General features: G+C 41.2%; 1 protein-coding gene across 1 annotated transcript in view; it reads right to left on the bottom strand.

Annotated features, from left to right (window-relative positions):
- The window catches only part of CNTNAP2 (contactin associated protein 2), a 1,845,032-nt gene that overhangs the window by 1,205,439 nt on the left and 622,296 nt on the right, over positions 1-17,297 (bottom strand). The window lies entirely within an intron of this gene.

The raw sequence follows: 17,297 nt of genomic DNA, 5'->3' as shown, positions 1-17,297 counted from the left end.
GCAGAGGAAACACAATTGTGAAAGTGAGAGTGAAAGGCAGGTTTGAGTGGGCTGAGAATAGAAGAGAATTGAAAAGAGCAAGTCAAAACATTTCTTGAGAAATTTTTGAAACAAAGGAGAACGAAGGAATAGACCCTGGTGGGGAGCAAGACGGTTTTTCAAAGTCCAAAGAAATAAATGCATATTTATATGCTAAAGAGAAGATCTAGAGTGAAGATGAGATGAGATGAGAAACACAAGAGACTTTCTAAAGCTGTGACTCAGAATAAGTAACACGAGATAGGATTTAATGCATGAATGGTGGCATGGGCTATAGAGAGAGGCGGGGATGTAAAGTCCAGCCATCTCATCTTGGGGCTCCACCACCCTTGGCTGGCAGAGAGGAGTAGAGAGTGTGGGGCTCCATGGCAGCAAATTGATTACCCACCACATTCCTCTGGCTCCAAAGAGTTAAATCCTGCGACTAACTGCAACAGAGGCCACACAGCAGGCTGTGTGACCAGGGAGAAAGGGACATGGGCTTGGTGATCCTCTCCCACATTATTAATTTCTTGATTCCCCCCCCTGAATTCAGGAATTCTTACTGATTAAGTAACAAAAATGTAATGAATAAAAGAGAATAAAAGGACATTTATATTCCTATCAACCTTAATATACATCCTAATTTAATCATGTTACTATATGGGAAAATCTGTTGGCAACTGCTATTCTGAAATAATATATTCTACAGGACAATTTGCTTCTACTTACACTTAAATAACTATTTTATCAATAAAGGATTTGAGAAATGACTTTCATTTCTGTGTTCCATTTGACTTGATTATTCTTTAAATAATAGAGTTCTTCCAAATTATAGTTAAGGTCAATAAGAAATAATAATACGTTAATATTTAAGTGATCATAATATATTAAATAGATGTTATATGTTATTTTTTCTTGTCACATGACTGGGTTTTTATTAGAGAATTGAAGTTGAATTCATGTTCAAATATATACTATCTAGGCAACTAAAGGTTAGGGTTAGGGTTAGGACTGGTGTAGGCATGGAGTTTGGTGCCTGAGTAAAGTGTCAGGGTCAGAGTTAGGGTTAGGATTTGATTTTAGTGATTTTTAAAAAACTCAATCTATTTCAGTACCTATAGGAGTTAATGTATGATGCTGTACTGGTCTTACTCTGTTAACACATGTGTTCATGATCCATTAAGCAAGGAGACAGATCATGTTCTTGGTGCCCATATTCTATTTTGGAGATTCTCTTTAAAACAAAATCTAATGTAATTTTCTATAAATTGCCTCAAACTTTTACTTTTATGCTCAGTCTCAATTGCTTTTAATATCATTTCACTCTTTGTATCTGAATCCATGTACTGTGTCAGCATTTTGGTCTTTTTTTTTTTCTGAAGTTTTCCTCTGATATGTAAATGTAAAACCCATGTAGCTTTCAAGAATTCATTCTTAGAGAGGCATCTTCAAAATATAGTTTTCTCTCAATGTTGGCTTCTCCCTGGTTTTCCAAATGTTTAAAGGTTGAAAGTCACTTATGCAGGCATGTACAACATTATATAAAATAAATAATGTACAACAAAATCTATCCAAAGGAGAGGAATATTAAGCAATAAGCTTAAAGTACCATAATAAAAATGTCAAAAACTAGATTATGCTATTAATAAATATGACTACCTTGAGCAGATGATATTTTTAAATATGGGGAAGTTAACAATTTTAAAAATAGATCACCTTATGTGAATGAATCTCAGAGTTGGTAGGGAAAGTAGAAAATATTTATACCTAATTACAGAAAAATGTAAATATAAATCTATTTCTCACTGAGGCATGTTCTTTTTGATATCTGAACAGAATAAATGAATGCAGAAAGTTTGTAGATTATATTTGTCTGAAAAAACTCTTTCCAGAGAATAGTAAGTATCCTTCCATCAAGAGATAGCTAGCCAATGTAGATCTCAGGGATTTTTCCAGAACAAGATCCATTTTCTTGATTTATTTTCTTCAGTCTCAGCCCATAGTGCCTCTTCCAACAGATGTTTTTGAAATATTAAATTGTTCAAAGCTAATTTCATCTGTCTTATTTCTCTCCACTTTCAAATTCACTCTGATCGACTGCTTCCTGCTTGCTCCCCCTGGGGATCAAGCCCACAACCTGAGCACGTTTCCTGCCCGGAAATCAAACCATGACTTTCTGGTTCAGAGGTGGAAGCTCAACCACTGAGCAACACCAGCTAACCACCTTAATTAATTTTATGCTCAACTTGTCCAGATATAGCCAATATAAATTTTTCCTAGCTGGATCTTGTATCCTTTATGTCATTACTTATCATTTCTGCCTTTTTCCTAATATGAATAGATGTTTCAAACTTAAGTTGTACCTTACTTGACCAAAACCAAATATAATTTTTCCAAGCAGATCTGATTCCTTTCAGTGGATAATGATATTAGTAACTAAGGTCTGCACTAGGTATGTTCATTGCTACTGGAATGTCTTTGTTTCTAGACTCAGTTAATAGGCAGAAGCAGGAAATAAATTAAATAAATAAATAAATAAATTGTGTTTAATATATGTGTAACTTTATATACACATGCACACATTTACATACAAATGCTTTTAATGAGCGTCCTTCTTGTTTTTGCCTATTCCCTATATATTTCTTACTTTCTTCATAGTAAGAACCAAGGCTCCTGACACTATCAACACATTTACTCATTTGTTCTATATATTATATATTTAAATATTTTCAAAATTGCTACAACAATATATATACATATTTTTTCATTGCTTTTCCTTTCATAAAAGTTTATAGACAATAAATGATCTTTGCATTTTTCTTTTTTCATTTAACAAAATATCCAGGAAATCTACCCCACACCAATTCACAGAGCTATTTCTCAGTGGTCTTTACAGCTGCAGGGTATCCATTTGCATATATAGCCTAGCTTATTCAACCAATCTCCAGTACTTAGTCACATGAGTAGGTTCCAATATTTTGTCAACACAAATAATGTTGTGATGAATAAACTGTGCATATGTGTTTTCACACTATTAAGCTGTGTCTTTAGGGTAAATTCCTAGAAGCTTAATGGTTGGGCTGAAGAATAAATACATTTTTAATTGTTATGTGAGCTCTCTACTCATATTTTTCCCATGTTCTATGTTTCCTCAATTTTAACTGGGGGACACTTTAGACATGGGAACATTCTCTATCATACATACATGACAATGGTAAGAATAATATTGAATGAAATTTGATAAGTTTAGTAGTTCATTTTGCAAGTAAGGAAAACAATCTAGGTTTTGCTCTGGATTGGTGTAACTGTTGGTCCCTATGCAAGTGAGCTGCATAATTTATATGTGCTCATCTGTTTTCAAGACATAGGCAATGTGAGTCAGACATGGTGTTTCTTTAGAAATGCTATCTTCATTAGCAAGTAATAGATGGTGGTATACCAGCGATCCATATGTTAAGTGTGAATAGAGCCCCATATAAGCACATAAACGTTGAACTTACAAAAAACACTGAAATAATTCCCCTACATGCTGTGAGTAGGCTTTTAAGGTCCTTTGCTAAGTCCTCTGGTTATTCCCTTTGCCTGGCCCACTGCTGTTCTCCTGCGAATATTTTTAGTATTAGAGAGCAATTCTAATAATAAGTTTCCTTCAGTTCCTCCACCTTCAGAGTTGGACCTTCATTTCAAGTCTAATTATACTGTATTCTAGGACTTATTGTTGAATATAGTCAGAGAAAAGTACACATCAACATACAGCTTGATGATCTCCTCACATGTAACAAGCATCTGACTCGAGTAACAAACAATTATCCACACCCCCAAAGCCTGCCGGGAGCCGGTCCATCCTTGCTGTTTCAAGGGACCTGGCATATATGGCATACTGTTCTTAATATGTTTGCTCACCTTCTTGGCGCTGTGTTTTAACCAAGGTCACCTCTCCGAGAAAGGTTGAATCCCCAGGTAGGGATTTTCCCCTGAAGTTAGGGAGGGAATAAAACCCCTCAACTAAGTGCCAGGCGGGTAATTAATCCCTTTAACTATGAACAATCATGCTTAAACTACATAATCTTTTCTCCCTGGAATGGAGATAAGAAACGCCCTAACCTTTGTAATAGAGATTGATAGGATTGAATCAACTGGTATAAATACAGTTGTAACAAGACAGAAACAGACAGAACTCAGAACAAGACAGCAAGAGACAGAACTCAGACAGGGCTTGGAAGACAGGACCAAGAGAGACAGAGCCTAGGCACAGAACCTACACAGAACGTTCTCTAGGGACAGAAGAACTTCGCTGGCGAGAGCATGCCGGAGGATCCTGGACAGGGACTGGCCTCGGAGCCTGGAGGCAAAGCCTGGTGAGAGAGCATGGCAGGGGATCCTGGACTGAACCTGACTGCGGAGATTGGCAAGAGAACCTGACCAGGACCTGGCCACAGAACCTGGCTGGAGATCCGAAGCAGAACCTCTCTGGAGATCGAGACCATTCCTTCTTCACCGACTCCGTCCACACCTTTGGGGACCCCTGGACCCGCTGGGGCAGGACCCCGGCATATGGCGCCCGAACAGGGACCCCTAGGTAAGCGCCCCGCACTCGGGACGGATCGGACTCCACCGTAGGAAGAAGGTGGATAGTCTTCGCCGACTCCGTCCACACCTTTGGGAACCCCTGGAACAGGATTCCCCTAGGTAAGCCCCCCTCCCCCATTGAGAACCCCCACACTCGGGACGGATCAGACTCCACCGTAGGAAGAGGGTGGATAGTCTTCGCCGAATCCGTCCACACCTTTGGGAACCCCTGGAACAGGATTCCCTTAGGTAAGCCCCCCCCCATTGAGAACCCCACACTCGGGACGGATAGGACTCCACCAGGGTGCTACAGACCCCCCTATAGAGGATAAGTAGGGTAAGAAGGTGGATAGTACAAAACTTAGATTGAGAAGATGTGCCATACTGAGTCCAAAGAAAGAAGACTCTGTATTGATCCTTAGATTGAGAAGATGTGCCATACTGAGTCCAAAGAAAGAAGACTCTGTATTGATCTTTAGATTAAGAAGATGTGCCATACTGAGTCTAAAGAAAAAAGACTCTGTATTGATCTTTAGATTAAGAAGATGTGCCATACTGAGTCTAAAGAAAAAAGACTCTGTATTGATCTTTTAACATATATGCTTGCTAGCAGAGGAATTAAGGTTACTCCCAGTCAGACAGAACGTTTTATACAAGAAGTATGTCCATGCTTTTCTGAGGAAGGAAAGGTAAATGTAATGGCATGGGAGAAGGTAGGCCCAAGGAGCCTTATCCTTAACCCCACTGCAGCCTTTCTACCCTGGGAAAGTGCAGGATTGGCAAGCTCTCCCTGGGGTGATAGATCAGGACTCAGGTAATAGCAGAAAGCGCCAATCCTACTCTTAAAATGGATACAAGAGAGCGTTTCAGGTTTTTCTTTTTAATGCTTGCTTTTAAAAAATAAAAAAGGGGGAATTTGCCGGGAGCCCGTCCATCCTTGCTGTTTCAAGGGACCTGGCATATATGGCATACTGTTCTTAATATGTTTGCTCACCTTCTTGGCGCTGTGTTTTAACCAAGGTCACCTCTCCGAGAAAGGTTGAATCCCCAGGTAGGGATTTTCCCCTGAAGTTAGGGAGGGAATAAAACCCCTCAACTAAGTGCCAGGCGGGTAATTAATCCCTTTAACTATGAACAATCATGCTTAAACTACATAATCTTTTCTCCCTGGAATGGAGATAAGAAACGCCCTAACCTTTGTAATAGAGATTGATAGGATTGAATCAACTGGTATAAATACAGTTGTAACAAGACAGAAACAGACAGAACTCAGAACAAGACAGCAAGAGACAGAACTCAGACAGGGCTTGGAAGACAGGACCAAGAGAGACAGAGCCTAGGCACAGAACCTACACAGAACGTTCTCTAGGGACAGAAGAACTTCGCTGGCGAGAGCATGCCGGAGGATCCTGGACAGGGACTGGCCTCGGAGCCTGGAGGCAAAGCCTGGTGAGAGAGCATGGCAGGGGATCCTGGACTGAACCTGACTGCGGAGATTGGCAAGAGAACCTGACCAGGACCTGGCCACAGAACCTGGCTGGAGATCCGAAGCAGAACCTCTCTGGAGATCGAGACCATTCCTTCTTCACCGACTCCGTCCACACCTTTGGGGACCCCTGGACCTGCTGGGGTTGGACCCCGGCAAAAGCCTTCCTCAATGTTCCCTTCCAGCCACCACCCTCCCACAGAGAAAATCATCATCCAACACTGGTTTTGCCTATTGCATTTTGTACAAATGAAAACACAATATACACTCTTTTGTGCCCCGTATCTTCCTACTGCATACATTTCACAACCTGTACCGCTGTCCTGCCACTTGGCCTTGATGAGATCAGAAGCCTGTCTATGTTGTAACTGACCCAGCATCCAGCGTTTGGCATTAGCTTCTTGACATTTCACTCGGCATCCCCAAGCTGCCACCAGGTCTGAGGGGAGAAGAGCTGCTTCCCTGGCCAGCATTCCCCGCTTCTCTCCTTCCTCCTTCCTGCTGCAACCTCTGCTACATTTTCTCCCCTGTTCGAACCCTGAGCTTTCCCCCAAATGCCATTTCAACACTTTAACTTCTCCTTTCAATAGATGTAAGTGTACGCAACATTTGAGAGTAGCCATTAGCCACATATAAATCAAGAATAAATACTATTATTTTTTAAATGTGCACCCAATTATTATTACATATCCCCATATCCGCTAAATCCCATAACTCTGTCAATCCATTAACAAACATTTACTAAGCACATTCGATGCATAAGGCACTGTCCTAGTGGTTGAGACCCAACCTTCTAACAAGACAAATAAACCCTTCTGAGAACTTACCTGTAATCACCCACTGTTACATCTTCTTAAATCTGGTATAATGGAGAAAGCAAAGACTTTGGGGACAAAGAAATCAGGGATCAAAATTGGTCTATCGTCCTTCAGGATCTTGTCACAGTATTTGACAGAGAGCACTTACCAGGTAGGTCCTGGATGAATGGTAGTATTACCAGTGGAGTTTGAACTTAGTTGAACTAACACCCATGCACTGCAATTGTATCAGTGGAAAAATAGAAGTGATTCTATTAAATATGCACATATTTTATATAACTTGGGGGAAGAGTAATGGTTATTTTTAGTAAAAGTTGAGTGTGCAGGCGTGTGTGAGTTTTACTTCATTATCAGTTAACACAGTGGTTCTCAACCTGTGGGTTGAGACCATCCTGCATATCAGATATTTACATTAGGATTCATAACAGTAGCAACATTACAGTTATGAAGTAGCAACGAAAATAATTTTATGGTTGGGTCACAACATGAGGAATTGTATTTAAAGGGCCAAAAGGTTGAGAACCACTGAGTTAACACAACTCCAAACAAAAAATAATTATCTGAATTATTACTCTTCAGTCTTTGACTTTAAAATTTTGACTTTAAAATTAGTCTTTAGTCTTTGACTTTATAATTTTAAAAACAACAACAACATTGACATTACTGCTTATTTCAGGAAAAGATAATATGCAATATTCCTATCCCTATTCCAAGAATTAAACTGTCAATTATAGATATGTAATCCTACACTGACCTTTTTATTTAATACTAGAGGCCCGGTGCACAAAATTCATGCATGGGGGAGGAGGGTGTCCCTCAGCCCAGCCTGCACCTCTCCAATCTGGGACATCCCTCTCACAATCCGGGACTCCTGGCTCCCAACCACTTACCTGCCTGCTTGCCTGATTGCCCCTAACCACTTCCGCCTGCCAGCCTGATCACTCCCTAACCACTCCCCTGCCAGCCTGATTGACGCCTAACTGCTTCCCTGCCGACCTGATCACTCTCAACTGCCCTCCCCTGCCGGCCCAATTGCCCAAAACTTCCCTCCCCTGATGGCCTGGTTGCCCCCAACTACCCTCCCCTGCCGGCCATCTTGTGGCTGTGGGCACCGCCATCTTTGAGGGGTGGCAGTGAATTAGCATATTCCCTTCTTATTGGCTGTGGGTGCCACCATCTTTGTGTAGGTGTGAGGGTCAATTAGCATATCCCCTCTTTATTAGATAGGATGTCATGTGACAAATCCACTATATATGCCTTTTGGTATCAGAATCACAAAATCCTTTCAAAGAAACTGGGGACTTGTGTATTTGTTTGGCTCTGTTATCAAACACTGGTTTGTGCCTGGCTGAATGTAAACAGCCTGAATAACTTCATGATAAAATCTCCGTCTTTTTTTGTGGCTCTCAGGCTATCACACACAGCTCTATTTTCCAATTTGTATAGTATAACAAAGCTGAACAATACACAAGCATGACAGTCACTGTGAGAACGGCATGAACAATTGTGCCTGCTAAATGCATAGGATGAATAATGCCTTCGCCGTGGGCAACTCAGCTTTCATATAGGAGATGGTGGGATTGTGTTTCCTAACCTTCCCTGAAGAATACTGTGCGGGCTCAAGAATGAAACCTGCCTGTCTTCAAAAATAGGTTCCATTATAGCCCAAATGAATTAGCAATTAAATCTCAAGATCCAATAGGACTAAGCTGTTTTATCTTTGAGTCCTTGAGAGAGCTTTCTTAGAGTCTCTGAGAGAGCTCTTTTCTTAGGACAAGAGAGATGTCTGCAATAGTTTAGAATACAAGTTCTCTAGAATCCCTTTTTTAATAAGTAACATGTCTCCAGGAATGAGATGATGTTCATAGTGCCAAATGGTGTTTAATTTAGAGTAAACTGCTATGTGAGATTTGAAAGTTGGGCATTTTTGAAAGGCCAAATAGTTTTCACAGGATGGGGTGAGGGGTTGATTTTAAAAACACATATTTGGTTCATTTGTTGCCCAAGAAAAATAATTATGGAAGTGTTTCATTGCGGCCTTGCTCATAAATAAATGAATGTAGAGGGTCGTATGTAATTAGTTATCAACCAACCTCTCATGGTTTGACCCAGGCATAATTCCTGAGTTCATGAGGAGCTATATACAACTCCTCTTAGAAGCTATTGTCTTTCTTATAAGACCAGTACATATTCTTTATAATGTACACAACACTGCCACCACCATAGTGGTAGTAATTAGATTTTAATGCTATAACTTTATAAAGTACTTTCTAGTACTTAGGTACTACGTGGTGAATTATATCCAACTAAAATTCATATGTTGAGGTCCAAACTCCAACATATGTTGGGTACCTCACAATGTTCTTATTTGGAAATAGGGCCACTGCATATCATAAGTAGTTAGAATGAGGTCACACTGGGGGATACTGGTATCTTTACAAAAAGGATGTATGGTATATATGTCACACTATTTACCTATATGGGCAGCACATTATATTTAAAATGTGGTGGTCACCACGTTTCCTGTAGACTGTGAAAGGGAGATCTGAGGGGAGACATAATGGTGAAGGCCACAGGCTAATTAGTGAGGAAGTCCTGGTTTGAAATCCCAGCTCCACTGTTAATTCACCACATACTCCAAGGAATGTACTACCTCCTCTAATCCTTAATTTCTGCATCTATAGAATGGACTTCATCATCATCATCATCATCATCATCCACATTATTACATTTATGTTGTTTTGAAGATTAAATGAGATAAAGTATATTGAACACATAATGAACCCTATGTAAGTGCTGGTTGCCTGATATTAATTGGCATTTGGTCCAGGGAAAGTTTCTCAACTGTTCTGCTCCATCCCAGGACAGAGTTTTCATAGACTCCACTACAGCTTCATATTAATTCATGCCAATGTCAATTACAATAGACCCACTGTCTCATCAAAGCATGTAAGTGAAATTCATGGGAGAAATGCAGAAGTGTATCTCAAATAATCTTTCCATTCGGGAGCATGATATAATTTTCCTAGCAGCTGAAGTCTCCGCTTTATTCCTTTTCTAGGCCCCTGAAAGGGCACTGTGGGAAATGGAGTGAACCATTCAGGCAGGCTATCCAAAGGACATCTTTTTACCAGGATGATAATACAGAATATAATTAAGCTAGTAGATTCAAGCGAACTAAATTTATTTGCTGAGACATTTTAACATTCTATTAGTTCTTTCTCAAAGTCAACATGGACTAAATTAGTTACTTGGCTAAATTGTGTGTATAAGTGAAATATAATGTGGAGCTATCTTCACAGTCACATGACACACAAGCATACGGAAAATTGCACAAGATAAACCAGGCTTTTGTTTACAGTTATGATCCTCAAATTAGATTTTGTTATTCTTAAGGACAGATCTATCAGCTCTTTGCTTGATGTCATTAAACACTAATGTGGTTCAGTGTTCACTGTTACTAAGGGTTGGAGCAGCGTTTTGATATCTGAAGTCTAGCACCTGAGCCTGCACTATCTTGTCCTGTAAGTATTGTGTATGCAATCGAATTGCTTTCATTTAGTCAAAATAAGCAAGTAGTCATTATAGTAACGGGGTTTCTTGCTAAACCAAGAATAAAACAAAACAAGTATTTGGCTCCATATTGAGTCCTGGGGTCAGTAAACCTGAATGTGTGCCTTGGATTTAAGTAACATCATGTCTCTCAGCTTCCGCCCATTTACCTTCAGAATGAGGTACTTCAATTCAATTGTACACTCTTACACATCTATTATGTGCTTGACAGTGAACTCTGTACAGGGAGTATTACAGAGATGGGCCCTCAAAGAAGGCACAAACTCCAACACCCTTCCAAAGTTGGATATTCACATGCTATAACTTAAACGTTACCGATTCAAAAGATATGCTTGCAAAATTTTAAAGAAAGGTCAGATTCTTATCTGTAGGTTTGTAATAAAGAACTTGGAAAAGACCGGATTATTTACAGTGTCTCACTATCCATTCCTACCTATTTAGGTAGAAGATTCCTTTGAGGGCACGACATACTGCTTCTCTTCTCTGCATGACCAACTCTTCACCTACTTAGCAACAATACTTAGCTCTTCAAGAAGCCTTTGATGACCATGACCTTCAACCACTCTGAATGAGGCCTTTTGTGTGTGTGTTCCCAGAACAACCAGTGCAAAGCTCTATCCATTAGGATACATATAGTCCTACACTGTAATTTAAATTTATATACTTAGCATTGCCACTCTATTTTTTACCTCTGAAGGCAGTCATTGTGTTGATCTTCAACCCTCAATAATTGGTAGCTGCTCAGTGAGTGCCTGTTTGTCAGTTTATTCTCTTTTCCATAAATTGGTGTTCAATTTGTACTGTGAATTTTTACATTCTAATTTTTCTACTCCTGTGTTTTGGTTTGTAGACACAAAGGGCAATTCTCATTCATCTTTCCTGTGAGAGCTCCTCAAATATTGAGAACAAATTCTATCTTTAACATGTATATGAATCATCTGTGAATATTGTTAAAATGCAGATTCTGATTTGAAAAGTATGGGTGGGTCTCTGAAGTTCTGCATTGCTAACGAGCTCCAGGCGATGCTGATGCTACTGGTCCACAGACATGCTTTGAGTATCTGACATTCAGAGGGGCCTCTCACTCTGTCTGCAGACTGTCTACTTGCTTGGCTAACCAGCATATTGCCTGCCCCCCCACCCCTGCCCCTTATCTGCAGTTTCACTTTCTTGGGTTTCAGCTACCCACAGCTGTGGTTTGAAAATTTAAATTAAAAAAATCCACGAATAGCTCAGCTGGCATGGCGCAGTGGTTGAGCTCCTACCTATGAACCAGGAGGTCATGGTTTGATTACAGGTCAGGGCACCTGCCCAGGTTGCAGGTTCAATTCCCAGTGGCAGGTATGCAGGAGGCAGCAGATCAATGATTCTCTTTCATTATTGATGTTTCCATCTCTCTCTCCCTCTCCCTTCCTGTCTGAAATCAATAAAAATATATTTTTTAAAATTTCCCCCAAAAAACAATTCTTAAGTTTTAACCTGTGCACTCTTCCAAGTAGCATGATAAAATCTCACACCCTCCCAGTTCCATCTTGCCCAGAATGTGAACTATCCAGACACAATTTATACTGTTATGCATGGGACTCCATGTAACAGTGAATGGGATCATGACTCAAATGTCATAAATTAGATTAGCATCCCCAATTATACTTAGAAACAAGTTAATAGTCATTTCAGGCTAAGAGGCACAGTTGTAATACAACACATATGCCAATGCATTATACAGAAAAGCTATTGTAAAGTGAAAGTAGCAGACTATTTTGAATTTTGAAGGACAGAGCCAATGCAATATACTATAGCAATGCATCTGGAAGTCTCACTTTTATCCAATATAATAATTGAGTGGTTAATAGGTGTCGGGCATTTTTCTAAACTCTTCACATAATTCAATGCCTGTAATCTCTATTGAGGGCGGTACCATTGGAGTGTAGTAAGGACCGTTATTAGTTGCATTGGACAGATGAGGAAACTTAGACACAGAAAGTTTAAGGAATCTGCCGAAAGTTACATAGATGTGTGTGAAGGAAGTTTGATGATGGGCCTCTTAGTCTGATTCCAGAGTGCACCTCAGAGCTGTTCCTTTCACTGCTCTCAGGGGCCATGGCCACACAACATACTGGTTTCTCCTGCTCTAATTTCCCCCAGTCAGGCATACTAATATTCCTCCAACTTCCACTAAGCTACCACTTGAGCAGAGACATGCATCTTACATGGGGTAATTAATATTTTATTCAAAATATTGGTAGGAACCTATCTATCAAGACTCCGTAAAAATTGCATTCACCTGAAGTCATTTAGCCACATGCCACCTAATTCCAACCTTGCTCTAGTAAGAATATTAGCATCTCCATTATTTGACCCCAGAGTAAAATAAGCAACTAAAGACATCATTATTCCTATTCAGAGCCCTTCTCTTTCCAGAGAGCTTGCCAAGCAATCAAATATACTTAACATTTTAGAACAAGGATTTCAAACATCCTACTTTGTCTCAGATGAAAATTGCACTAAACTGTGGACAATTATATACTATGTTTTACTACCTCTAATAAATCTTATAATATACACTTAATCATTTTCCTTTACTTAACAGTGTATGCCAACAATATATTCTCTATTATTAATAACATCTAATTTTTATAGTCTAAATTTTTGGTAAAAAGCAAATACATAACCATGTTGTTGAGAATGGTTCTATTTATTTGTATATGTGTAGAATATTAAATGTTTCACAAATTGGCACAAGACATAGTCTCATGACCTCTTAAAATGAGACTCTCACAATACAAATGTGCATTTACGAAGGTGATCAAAATTCACTAGTAGAGGCATTACAGTATATGCAAAAGGATCTGCAATATCCTCTCAACTTATTAAAATTCATGAGACTTTTAAAATATCACCCAGCCTGAGAATGGTGTAAACAGAAAAATCTATTTCAGAGAAATAAAAAGCTTACAATAAATTCACCTTGAAAATGGTTTTCTCCTATACAAATCCCAAAGTTTTTACCCCATTTATGCCAACAGTCATGTTAGAAAGGGTTTAATGCAGATAACTCTGATGTGTTTTATTTCTCAATAAGCTACTAGTGTTGATAAAATTATTTCAAATGTGCCTGCCGGGTGCTTTCCCCGATGACTGATGGCAGCCACAATGCAGTTGTATACATAAACAAGCAAAGAAAATTCCCATCAATTTCCAAAAAAGTGTTACATCAGTATCCTAAGTGAAGTCAAAGATGTTATCATCTGATGGCAGATATATGACCAAGACACCGGGATGGAGGTCTTCCCCAATTTCACATGCAGGAAAAACTTCTAGATCTGTTTGAAAGAATCTCCATATACTATTGAACTGTGAAACAGTGATGCTTCACCTTTATAACTGGAACATATTTGTAAGTAATTTGGAAAATTAGTGCAACCACTACAACAAATGGTTGAAAGGATAGGACAGAATAATCCTTTCATTTTAAACAATATCCTCTTACATGGCTCATTGGACACATGGGCATCAGTAGGTAACAGATAATTTGTTACAAGCACTGCAGTGGCACTTGGCTCAGAGCTGGGTCTGCCCGCTGCCATGCCTCCCAAGCCCAGCCTATACTCACTGCCCACCAGTAGCCACTTTATTTGTTAAATGGAAAACACGCCACAATTTTTCCACATTACAACTCCTACTTTAAGTCATGTTTCTTTCATCTGAAATATTCTCAGTTATTTTCAATCAAGAAGAAGAGTAAAAGGTAATGAAAGAAGGGGAGTAAAAAATATCTGAAAATTATCATGAGAGACTATTCTCACTGAAAAATACTGCCCTGGTTTTGCAGAATGCTTCTAAGACAGGCAATTCATAACACACATGTTGCTAAATCTTTGTAGTCTACAAAACTTCTTTACTTACACCATCTCATGTAAATCTCCCAATAGGTGTTATTCCTATTTCTCTGATTAGGAACTTAAGACACAGAGTGACTTCTCTGAGTTTATAAACCAAATCAATGAAACTAGATACTTGAATTCAGACTTTTAAATGTCTACCTTGGCTTTCACTTGCCAAACACCTGGTTATAGAGGCTAATCTAGAAAGATATTTTGGGAACTTTTATTATGCAAATATTGATTGATTGGATCTTTGGTTAAGAATAAAGTGGAGTGCACACTGCTCCAATTATTAATATTTAGAAAATCAAAGAAATTACTAAATTAATCTGTTAACTACCACTTGACTTTCAGATTTTTAAATGTTTCAAATTTACTAAAATCAATTAAGTTTTATATACATGTGTTCATGAGCATATGAGAGAAAAAGAGATCTAGGTTTATCACATATCTGTCAAATTAATACTCCATCTAACATTGCTTAGAGAATATGAACTTATATATTCCTATATTATTGATGTGTTCTAACCATGTTATTAAGTACTAGGGGCCCGGTGCATGAAATTCGTGCACTGGGTGTGTGTGTGGGGGGGAGTGTCCCTCAGCCAAGCCTGCCCCCTCTCACATACTGGGAGCCCTCAGGCATTGACTCCCATCACCCTCCAATCGCAGGATCGGCCCCTTGCCCAGGCCTGACGCCTCTATCAGAGGCAGGGGACCCTCATTTCCCCCCATCACTGGTTCTTCCCTCAGCCCAGGCCTGATGCCTCTGGCCCAGGCATCAGGCCTGGGCAGGGGACCCCCAGACCCCTCTGATTGCTGGCTCTGCCCCTTGCCCAGGCCTGATGCCTCAGCCGGAGGTGTAGACCCCCATCATCCTCCAATCATCTGATCGGCGCCTTGCCCAGGCCTGACGCCTCTGCCAGAGGTGTCAGGCTTGGACAGGGGACCCCCATCTCCCCTCAATCACTGGCTCTGGCCCCCGCCCAGGCCTGAGGCCTCTGGCCCAGGAATCATGCCTGGGCAGGGGACCCCCATCTCCCTCTGATCGCTTGCTCCACCCCCCGCCCAAGCCTGATGCCTCTGACCCAGGCTTCAGGCCTGGGCAAGGGGACCATCATATCCCCCCAATCCCTGGCTCAGCCCCCCGTCCAGGCCTGATGCCTCGGCCAGAGGAGTTGACCCTCATCACCCTCCGATCACCAATCACCGGATCGGCCCCTTGACCAGGCCTGAGGCCTCCGGCAGAGGTGTCAGGCCTGGGCAGGGAACCCCCAGCTCCCCGCGGTTGCAGGCTCCACCCCTGCCCAGGCCTAACGCCTCTGGCTGAGGCGTCCGGCTTGGGTAGCAGGGACCCGCAGCTGCAGCGGCCCCGCGACCGTGGGCTCCGCTTTAGGCCCAGGCAAGGGACCCCTAGCTCCCGGGACTGCCAGCTTCGACTGTGCCCAGCTCCCATCGCTGACTCCACCCCTACTTCCTGCTATCACTGGCCAGGGCGGCAAAGGCGCCTGATTCTCCGATCATGGCTGGGGAGCAGGGCAAAGGCGGCCCCAGGGGCCGCCTTTGCCCTGCCCCCCAGCTCTTAGCTCCCCCCTGGGTTTCTGATCACTGTCAGTGGCAGGGGGCTTCTTCCTGCTTTCCCTTTGGCCTCCCTGCATTGTTTCTACATATGCAAATTAACCGCCATCTTATTGGCAGTTAACTGCCAATATTAGTTGTCAGTTAACTGCCAATCATAGTTGGCAGTTAATTTGCATATAGCCCTGATTAGCCAATGAAAAGGGTATCGTCGTACGCCAATTACCATTTTTCTCTTTTATTAGTGTAGATAATAAAATAGTCCTGTTCTGTGGGATTCTGTCTATTACATTCAGTGGTCATGATCACAGTCTGATATGTGCCTACCATTAACAAAGGGATAAACAGTGCTTTAAAAATAATTAGGAATACATAAACATTTTGTCATCTTTTAAGAAAAAAATTAAAAGAAAAATATGTTTAAATTACAGACAAATGTTTACGATGTTACTAAGGTAGGCAATTAGACAGACATTAGCAGAGCAAGGATGATGGCCCAGGTACAGAAGGTCACCAGGACAGAAAGCAAAAAGGATGATGGCCCAGGTACAGAAGGTCACCAGGACAGAAAGCCCTAGATACCTAGCAATGGGCAAAACTCGAAAAATAAGGACCTCACCCCCAGAGTAACCTTTGCTCCCCTAGCATATCGCTGGTCATGCAGTTTAGACCCCCTGACCTTCCATATCACTGGTCATGTGATTTGGACCCTCCCTGACCTTTCTTCCCCTGGCGTGTGGCTAGTCATGCAGGTTTGATGCCCTTAGAGGGGGAATGACAATGGGGGCCAGAGAACAGCCCTTAAGCGTTAAGTGTGCAGGGCAATGAGATTCTGACCTGCATCAAATGCATCTCGGCCTCAGTTGTCTCTCAGCTCCAGGCCCAGAAAAGCAGCAAAACCAGACAAACAAGGCCATGACTGACACCAGGACCAGCTGTATTGACTATGATGCCCCGCTTCCCCCCCCAACCCCCTCCCAGGGCTGGTCAATCAGTGGAGACCATGAACCTGAAAGGACACACATGAAAAGCTGATGATTGTTCTATTGAGATCCTCCCTTGGGACCTCCCCTAAAATCCCCAGCCTTAAATACCCTCAAAGGAGGACCCAGAGTGGCTCTCCCTCCTAGGAGCAGGACCTGCCTGGCCTGGTCTTTCTCCTCTCCCTCCCACTCTTCTTCCCTCCAGGGCATTACCTCTACCTTTCTTTCTCCTAAGCTCCAAGTGCCCCTTCTTTTGCTTTTGTAACTTGTTTCCTGAGTCCATTCCTTCTACAGTTCACTTCTACCTCTGGGACTTTCTAAATAAACTTTCTCTTATAGTTTTAGTCTTGGCTCTGAATTCTTTCTTAGCCAGAACTCAAGTACC

Source organism: Myotis daubentonii, chromosome 10, assembly GCF_963259705.1.
Source record: "Myotis daubentonii chromosome 10, mMyoDau2.1, whole genome shotgun sequence".
NCBI lineage: Eukaryota > Metazoa > Chordata > Mammalia > Chiroptera > Vespertilionidae > Myotis > Myotis daubentonii.
Note: the sequence above shows the minus strand (reverse complement) of the source record. Positions and strands in the feature narration are given on the sequence as shown.